This window comes from Polypterus senegalus, chromosome 6 (assembly GCF_016835505.1).
Source record: "Polypterus senegalus isolate Bchr_013 chromosome 6, ASM1683550v1, whole genome shotgun sequence".
Classification (NCBI taxonomy): Eukaryota; Metazoa; Chordata; class Cladistia; order Polypteriformes; family Polypteridae; genus Polypterus; species Polypterus senegalus.
In genome coordinates, this window is record NC_053159.1 from 173,076,735 (window position 1) to 173,087,554 (window position 10,820).

The following is a 10,820-nucleotide window of genomic DNA, read 5'->3' on the forward strand; positions in this document are numbered from 1 at the left end:
TGGGAAAGATGTACAGCAGGTTAGGGTGATAAAGGACAAAGATGGAAACGTACTCATAAATGAGGAGAGTGTGTTGAGCAGATGGAAAGAGTACTTTGAGAGGCTGATGAATGAAGAGAATGAGAGGGAGAGAAGTTTAGATGATGTGGCGATAGTGAATCAGGAAATGCAATGCATTAGCAAGGAAGTAAGGACATCCTATGAAGAGGATGAAGAATGGAAAGGCCGTTGTTTCAGATAGATAGATAGATACTTTATTAACCACCAAGGGGAAATTCGCATACTCCAGCAGCAGCATACTGATTAAAAAAAAAACCAATATTAAATTAAAGAGTGATAAAAATGCAGGTGAAAACAGACAATAACTTTGTATAATGTTAATGTTTACCCCCACGGGAAGAATTGAAGAGTCGCATAGTGTGGGAGAGGAACGATCTCCTAAGTCTGTCAGTGGAGCAGGACGGTGACAGCAGTCTGTCGCTGAAGCTACGCCTCTGTCTGGAGATGATACTGTTCAGTGGATGCAGTGGATTCTCAATGATTGACAGGAGCCTGCTCAACGCCCGTCGCTCTGCCACGGATGTCAAATTGTCCAGATCCGTGCCTACAATAGAGCCTGCCCTCCTTACCAGTTTGTCCAGGCGTGAAGCATCCTTCTTTATGCTGCCTCCCCATTACACCACCGTGTCGAAGAGGGCGCTCACCACAACCGTCTGATAGAACATCTGCAGCATCTTTTTGCAGATGTTGAAGGATGCCAGCCTTCTAAGAAAGTATAGTCGGTTCTGTCCTTTCTTGAGCAGAGCATCAGTATTGGCCGTCCAGTCCAATTTATCATCCAGCTGCATTCCCAGGTATTTATAGGTCAGCACCCTCTGCACACAGTCACCTCTGATGATCACGGGGTCCATGAGGGGCCTGGTCCTCCTAAAATCCACCACCAGCTCCTTGGTTTTGCTGGTGTTCAGTTGTAGGTGGTTTGAGTCACACCATTTAACAAAGTCCTTGATTAGGTTCCTATCTATACTCCTCCTCCTGCCCACTCCTGATGCACCCCACGATAGCAGTGTCGTCAGTGAACTTTTGCATGTGGCAGGACTCCGAGTTGTATTGGAAGTCTGATGTATGTTGGCTGAACAGGACCAGAGACAGTACAGTCCCCTGCGGCGCTTCTGTGCTGCTGACCCCAATGTCAGACCTGCAGTTCCAGAGATGCACATACTGAGGTCTCTCTATAAGATAGTCCACGATCCATGCCACCAGGTATGAATCTACTCCCATCTCTGTCAGCTTGTTCCTAAGGAACAGAGGTTGGATGGTGTTGAAGGTGCTAGAGAAGTCCAGAAACATAATTCTTACTGCACCACTGCCTCTGTCCAAGTGGGAGAGGGATCGGTGTAGCATATAGATGATAGCATCCTCCGCTCCCACTTTCTCCTGGTATGCGAACTGCAGAGGGTCGAGGGCGTGGCGGACCTGTGGCCTCAGGTGGTGAAGCAGCAGCCGCTCCGTGGTCTTCATCACATGTGATGTCAGGGCAACAGGCCTGAGGGCATTCAGCTCACCAGGACGTGATACCTTTGGGACTGGGGTGATGCAAGATGTTTTCCAAAGCCTTGGGACTCTCCCCTGTTCCAGCCTCAGGTTGAAGATGTGCTGTAGAGGAATCCCCAGCTCCAACACACAGGCCTTCAGCAGTCATGGCGATACTCCATCTGGACCCACTGCTTTGCTGACATGAAGTCTCTGCTTACCTGTGCTGCTGTAATTGTGGGTGGGGGGAAACTCTCTCCTATGCTGGCATCAGCAGAAGGATGGGTGGAGGGTGCAGTACTCCGAGGTGAGAGTGTGTTAGGGTGGTGAAGACATACCTGTGAAAGCATGGAGGTGTTTAGGAGAGATGGCAGTGGAGTTTTTAACCAGATTTTTTAATGGAATCTTGGAAAGTGAGAGGATGCCTGAGAAGTGGAGAAGTGTACTGGTGCTGATATTTAAGAATAAAGGGGATGTGCAGAGCAGTAGTAACTACATGGGGATAAAACTGATCAGCCACAGCATGAAGTTATGGGAAAGAGTAGTGGAAGCTTGGCTAAGAAGGGAGGTGATGATTAGTGACCATCAGTATCGTTTCATGCCAAGAAAGAGCACCACAGATGTGATGTTTGCTCTGAGGATGTTGATGGAGAAGTATAAAGAAGGCCAGAAGGAGTTGCATTGCGTCTTTGTGGACCTGGAGAAAGCATATGACAGGGTGAGGAGAGAGGAGCTGTGGTATTGTATGAGGAAATCGGGAGTGCCAGAAAAGTATGTAAGAGTTGTACAGGATATGTACGAGGGAAGTGTGACAGTGATGAGGTCTGCGGTAGGAGTGATGGATGCATTCAACATGGAGGTGGGATTACATTAAGGATTGGCTCTGAGCCCTTTCTTATTTGCAATGGTGATGGACAGGTTGAGAGATTAGATTAGACAGGAGTCCCCGTGGACTGTCATGTTTGCTGATGACATTGTGATCTGTAGCGATAGTAGGGAGTAGGTTGAGGAGACCCTGGAGAGGTGGGGACATGCTCTGGAGAGGATAGGAATGGTGAGAGGGAGGTCAGTGGAATGGTGAGGATGTAGAGTTGGCGAAGGTGGATGAGTTTAAATACTTGGAATCGACAATGCAGAGTAACGGAGACTGTGGAAGAGAACTGAAAAAGAGAGTGCAGGCAGGGTGGAGTGGGTAGAGAAGAGTGTCAGGAGTAATTTGTGACAGACGGGTATCAGCAAGAGTGAAAGGGAAGGTCTACTTGATTGTTGTGAGACCAGCTGTGTTATATGGGTTGGAGACGGTGGCACTGACCAGAAAGCAGGAGACAAAGCTGGAGGTGGCAGAGTTAAAGATTTTCATTGGGTGTGATCAGGATGGACAGAATTAGAAACGAGTACATTAGACGGTCAGCTCTGGTTGGACGGTTGGGAGACAAAGTCAGAGAGGTGAGATTGCGTTGATTTGGACATGTGCAGAGGAGAGATGCTGGGTATTTTGGGAAAAGGACACTAAGCATAGAGCTGACAGGCAAGAGGAAAAGAGGAAGGCCTAAAAGGAGGTTTATAGATGTGATGAGAGAGGACATGCAGGTGGTGGATGTAACAGAACAAGATGTAGAGGACAGGAATATATTGAAGAAGACGATCCGCTGTGGCAACCCCTAACGGGAGCAGCCAAAAGAAGAAGAAGAATGCAGAGACCTACGTACCTTCTTAAAATAAGTTCCATTGTGTTTGCCTTCTTACAAACTCCAGGGTTATTGTTTTTTGGTCCAGTACTTATCTCTGCATCCTTCAAAAACAGTTGTAACCATTGTCCAATGATAACTGCCATGAAAATTGTTGAATTTGACAGGGATGTTTGCAGCCTGCAATGCTTAATAATGATACCATTCCTATTGATTTGTAAAATTTTTGTACAAGTAGTTTTTGAGGTACAGTTTATTTCAATATGCATGTACACAAATGGAGGCACACATGCACACACACACTAATAAATGAACAGGGGAAGATAGCTGACAGCTTGTTTGCCCTGTTAGAGGACATGCTCGTTGATTAAGAGAAAGAAACGCTCACATTCCCCAAAATAGATCAGTAAAGGCCATCGTGCACAGTCACATCAAGCCAACTCCATGCTAATCCATCTATGCAGCTTGTTTACTTCGTTTGACCCAACATGTTTAGTTTTTAGTTGTTCAAGCTGTTCTCTTGATTTAATTTCTATTCATTTTAATCTACATTTATTTGTGTTAATAACAAATATACAAGTTAATGTACTTTATTCTAAATTATTGCACAGTACTATTGACTACATTTTATTGTAAAGTCTACTGTTGAATAATTTCTTAGGGTATTGCTAAAGTGTAATTGACATGAAAGTATTAGGGTAAATCAAAGAATAATGACATTTTCAAAATTACACAGTAACTGTGATGGATAAAAGTCGATGCTATACAACACATTCACAATGGCTTATGGGGAGTTTCAACAAACACATCACAGTGCCCTTTCATCAGTATAGATGATGCCAAAGTCAGATGAACATGGACATTCCGCTGCCAGATTGCATCATCATTGAATAACGAGTCATAGTGAGGTTCCTTTCGGCAGAGATAGTGAAACCTGCTGCAATTAAACAAAGGATGTTGGCTCAGTACGGAAGTCAGAACAGCAGAACTCAACGAAAAGTTTATGAAGGGGTAGAAAGATTTAAAGCAAAAAGCACAAGTGCAACCGATGAAGCTCTGTCTGGTAGACCATCAACATTGTGCACACAAAAACACATCGACAGTGAATGCCTTAATCAAAGAAGGTAGTCACATTACATGGTGGATCTGCACATGCTGTAGGTCATGAAGACTAGGGGTACCATGAAGTTTGCTCAAGATGGGTACCCAAACAGCTTACTGATCTACACTCCCTCTGCCCAAAGAAATCTCATTGATTGAAAACGGTGCAATTTCATACTGGCGCATCCATGTTCATTAGACCTTGGCTTCAAATAGACTAGCAACAGAGTGCTGCATTTTGTGTGTGTGTGCGTGCAAATTCCCCATAAGCCATTGGGGATGTGTTGTATTGCATCTGCTTCTATCTGTTGTGGTTACTGTGTCATTTTCAAATTGCCTTTAGTTTTTGATTTCCCTTGTACTTTAATGGACCATTCCCTACCAATTTATTATAGTCTAAAGCACAATGTCATAATTCAATTTATACTTATCAAGCACAATTCCACTGATGATCCCAACAAGTTATACAATAATTACAAAGGTTGTATGAAAAAACACATTACTTAAACACCAAACATAATATGGAAACAAACATCAACAGAAGGACATCATTGCGTGTGGTGTGAGGATATGAAGATTTTCTAAGTGTTGTAAGGAGTGAGTGAATAGGACGGGATGTGTTTGGTGAGCATGGCAAACAGTGACCACTGATGATTGGATGGTGCCACACTGCATGTTCATTATTGTGGTTTGTGCCGAATCAAAATCTGTAGCACTGAGTGCAAGGAAGATTTTGTATTAAGTTTAAAGTACCCAGTGAGGAAGAATTTCTACTCAGAACATTATTTTAAAGTGGTTCAATACATTTCAGCCTACTGCAGTTGAGAAGGACATGTTTGCTGGACCACTGAGAACTGTAAGAACACCAGAAAATTTTGAAATAGTGAGTAGAGTGGAACCATCAGCATTCAGCACAACATCAGCTGGTAACATTAAAAATTTCAGACTCATAAATAATTAATATTTTGAGAGGTGTATTTCTTTTTACTTTCTTGTATACGAAGTATAGGAAAAGTATTGTAATCGTCCAAGAATTTTGATGAATCTCGACATTTTAGACATCCCTGAGTCCTATTTACTTTCTCGTAGGGGAAGTATTGTAATCATGTAAAAATTCGATTTTGAAAGTTTTAGACCTCCCTGAGTTTTGAAATTATGTCTCTGTGTGTGTATATATATATATATATATATATATATATATATCCATCCATCCATCCATTTTCTAACCCGCTGAATCCGAATACAGGGTCACGGGGGTCTGCCGGAGCCAATCCCAGCCAACACAGGGCACAAGGCAGGAACCAATCCTGGGCAGGGTGCCAACCCACCGCAGTGCAAAGAGTATTCAACACATATTTCGCCCTAATTCTGGGCTCATCAGGCATACACACTCACTACACCCCCTCTCGGGGATCAAACCTTGGATGTCAGCGTCAGAAACGAAGCCTCTTAACATTGCGCCACGGCATGTGGTTTGTTTATTTGACAGCATGTAGATTGGGGTAATTACATTCATGGTATTCATAGTCTGAATCGCAATCTGATTGTATGGGTGGTTACCTACCAGGTAACGCTTGTAGTTGGTCTGCAAGTTGGCAAATATCCGCCATGGTGCCCTCTTCAGTTGCGAGAAGCAGATCATAGAATAAGATTGTGATTCAGACTACAAATGCCATATGTGTATATATATATATATATATATATATATATATATATATATATATATATATATATATATATATATATATATATATATATAGGCAAGTGGCTAGGGCTGCTGCCCAGCTGGGACGCCCAGGAAGACCGAAGGAGGGCTTGCGCCGCCTCCAGACCACGAGGGGGCGACCTCCCTGGTTGCTTTGGGGACCATGGGTACAGAGCTTTGAAGCTCAACCCTGTAGGGGCCCATGGTCACCATCAGGGGTTGCCCCGGTGCCTTTGGAGCCCTGGACCTCAGCACTTCCACCACACCCAGAAGTGCTGGGGGGAAGAGGACCGGGGACATCCGGAGTGCTTCCGGGTGCGCAGCTGGCACTTCCACCAAACAGGGGAGTGTCGGCAGATGAGTGTCGGGATGCAACTGGAGCACATCCGGGCATGTATATAAGGGGCCGCCTCCCTCCATTAGATGGCTGGAGTCGGGAGAGGAGAAAGACAGAGCTCAGAGGAGAGGAGTGGATGCGGTCAGAAGAAGAAAAGGCATTGTGAGAAGGCCAGGACTTAAAGGTGTGATTGGTGCTGCAGCACTGGGTTTGTGCACTTTAATTTTTGTATAACTTGAGTACACTTTGACTTAGTTAAAGCAAATTTTGCATGCAAGTATTAGATACAAAACATAGATTTCTATCAACTTTTGAGCTATTTCCGCTAACCAGAAGTGGTACTTTACCTTTTATTCATGCAGCTGCATGAGTCTGATTTATTCAACTTTGCTTTTATAATAATTGTTCAATTATTAATTTAATTTGATTTGTTGTTGATGGTTCTTTAATGTACATAATATAAAAATAGAATCCTCGTCTTGTGGTGTACTCCTCAAATATCCCATCCCCATATCTGAGTATATGAGAAAGTCTAGGGGAGCACTCTCATGATTTTTTTATAAAAACATTTGTTACAATGGAATATTACTCAGTAATAAAGGAAAGAAAGGAAAAACAAAAACATGCCAATCTATCTTTTTAAATGTAATAGAACAATTAACATTGGAGGAAGTCCAATCAGTCTAAATGTGTTTTGTGGACTCATAAAGTGCACATCACTGCATCCTTTGAGGGGTGCTTTGGGAATAAGGGGTACTAGACCCACTGTTACAGGTTATTTGATTCCCACACCATTGAGCCACTGGCAATACATTGTCGAAATACTGATCAGATAAAGGGGATTAGCAGAGAAGGACTAGAACAGAAAATCTCATTATATGCAGATGATATGGTACTGTATATTTCGGACCCAGAAAATTCTGTGCCTGCAGTCTTAGCAGCACTCACAGAATTTCAAAAGATCTCTGGTCTCAGAATTAATCTGAATAAAAGTGTACTCTTTCCAGTGAATTCTCAAGCATATAATATTAGATTAGACACCCTACCTTTTATCATTGCAGAACAGTTTAAATACCTCGGGGTAAACATCACAAGTAAACATAAAGCTCTTTATCAACAAAATTTCGCCGTCTGCATGGAAAAAATTAAACAAGACTTGCTTAGATGGTCAACCCTTTATCTCACACTAGCTGGAAGAATTAACACTGTTAAGATGAATATTCCTCCTGAACTCCTTTTTTATTTCAATAAATCCCAATATACATTAATAAATCATTCTTTAAGCAATTAGATTCAACAATAACCTCATTTATTTGGAATTCAAAACATCCACGCATCAAAAGAGCGACCCTACAAAGACAAAAGGCAGAAGGTGGCATGGCTCTACCTAACTTCCAGTTTATTACTGGGCGGCAAATATACAGGAGATAAGAACCTGGACACAAATAGAAGAACATACACAGGCATGGACCGCAATAGAAGTAAAATCCTGCAGTACTTCTTTGTATTCCTTGCTCTGTGCTCCAATAAACACACGTTATCGGCAATACACTAATAACCTAATTGTGCTCCACTCACTTAGAATCTGGAACCAATGTAGAAAGCATTTTAAGACGGAGAAGCTTCTTTCTGTGGCACCCCTGCAAGAGAACCACCTCTTTCAACCTTCACAAACATATGCAGTTTTTAATATCTGGAAAAATTTGGAATTAACTTGCTTAGAGATCTTTATATAGACAACGTCTTTGCATCCTATGAACAATTACATTCCAAATTTAACATTCCAGCTACACATTTCTTTCACTATCTTCAAATCAGGAACTTTGTTAAACAGAACCTTCCAGATTTTCCTCATCTTGCACCCTCAACCATGCTGGAAAAATTATTGCTTAATTTCAAGGAGTTAGACTCCATCTCTACAATATATAAAATCATTTTACAATCCCTCCCTTTCAAAGATCCAAGAGGACACTGGGAAAAAGATCTCTCAATTAATATATCAGAAAAGGAGTGGAAAGTAGCAATGCAGAGAATCCACTCAAGCTCCATATGCGCAAAGCATACAATTATACAACTCAAAATTATATATCGAGCACATCTGTCTCGACTAAAACTCTCCAAAATGTTTCCAGGACATGATCCAACCTGTGAACGTTGCAACCAAGTCCCAGCCTCACTAGGTCACATGTTCTGGGCCTGCACCAAATTAACATCATTCTGGACAAAAATCTTTAATTATCTTTCAGACAGCCTTGGACTCACAATCCCTCCTAACCCATTAACAGCTGTGTTTGGGGTTCTTCCAGAGGGGCTTAAAGTGGAGAAGGACAAACAAATTGTGATTGCATTCACTACACTCTTGGCACGCAGACTTATTCTGATAAACTGGAAGAACCCAAACTCTCCTCTTTTAAGTCAGAGGGAAACCGATGTGTGTGTTATATTATTTGAAATTGGAAAAAATCAAATACTCAGAGGATCCGTACAGACGTTTTTCAAAACATGGCAGGATCTAATCAGTAATATTTTAAAAATAAGTTCATGAAGCATAGAGAATTTATTAATTTAGGTATTTTTAAAAGCTGTAAAATTTATATGCCGTTTGGCTTGCTCTCTCTCTCAAGGGTGGGGATCGATCTGTTCTTAACTCTATTTTTCTTTTTGTAATAACTTGATTGCTTTGTATGGAGTGAAATAAAATGAATTAAAAAAAATATATATATATATATTGTTATTTTTATATTGTTACGCTTGGGTCACAGATTTACACAGAAACACAGGAGGTTGTAGAGACAGGGACTTTAAAACACTGCAAACAAACATTTGTCTCTTTTTCAAAACTTTAAACTGTGCTCCATGACAAGACAGAGATGACAGTTCAATCTCACAATTAAAAGAATGCAAACATATCTTCCTCTTCAAAGGAGTGCGTGTCAGGAGCAGAGAATGTCACAGAGAGAGAGAGAGAGAGAGAAAAGCAAGCAATCAAAAATCAATAGGTGCTGTTCAGGCTTTTAAGTATACGAAGCACCGCCCGACAAAGCAGCTACGAGAAAGGGAGCAATGTGAAGGTAGTCTTTCAGCATTTTTATGGGAGTGTCCATATCCTCTAGGCCAGTGTGCGAACACCCCCTCTGCTCACACCCCCTCCGTCAGGAGCAGAGAATGTCAGAGAGAGAGAAAAGCAAACAGTCAAAAATCAATAGGTGCTGTTCGGGCTTTTAAGTATGCAAAGCACCGCGCGGAAAGCATATTGTATATCATTGAGGAGTTTTATTTAATACGTAATACGTGCTCTGATTGGGTAGCTTCTCAGCCATCCACCAATAGCGTCGCTTGTATGAAATCAACTGGGCAAACCAACTGAGGAAGCATATACCAGAAATAAAAAGACCCATTGTCCACAGAAATCCGCGAACCAGCGAAAAATCAGTGATATATATATATATATATATATATATATATATATATATATATATATATATATATATATATATATATATATATAGTTATGCTTACATATAAAATCAGAGATGGAGTGAAGCTGCGAAAGTCGAAGCACGATATAGCGAGGGATCACTGCACCACTGCACCACTCACCATCAATCAGTCCTTCATGTAATCCAGGGAGGTTGCCCCTTGTGGTCCAGGGAAGATATTGCCCTTTTCCTGATCCTTCCCTTCTTCCAATATCTGTGACACTATCAACCTTTGAAGATCATCCAGGACCAATGTGCCTGCTTCGATGTTTGATGAATGGTTCGATGTGGTGAAGCAAAATGAAGACAAACAAATGCATTTGTGGTACTTTTATATAGTGTCACATATTCCCCATCGTAATGACACGATACATTTTAAAGGTCTCACATACCATCTTCTGTGCCGTCTTTTTGGTTTTTTTTTTTGCACCTTCACAATAGCAATAGAATGTACAGTACTGTATTTGAGCCACAGAGAAAAAAAAATAAGGACATACTGAAAGGTGTATTTTGTGATTAAAGTGGAAATTTCGTTTTTAATCTCTAAATGTCCACTTTAATCTTACAGTTTATTTTATCATTAAAGTAGAACGTTGTATGCGTCATCATAAAAACAACCAAGTTGTTAATCGCTACGAGCTTCTGGGGCTTCCTTCTGAAATGACAGCAGTGACAAGCAGCAACAGGTAACCATACAGAACACATTAGATGTATTAGATTTATACTTATATCAGTTTCATGATGAAATGCATTAAACTTATGTATGTTACATTTTATAGATAACTAGCAGAATACCCGCGCTTCGCAGCGGAGAAGTAGTGTGTTAAAGAAGTTATGAAAAAGAAAAGCAAACATTTTAGAAATAACGTAAGATGATTGTTAATGTAATTGTTTTGTCATTGATATGAGTGTTGTTGTCACAGCTATCTATTTATATATATATATATACTGTATATATATATATATATATATATATA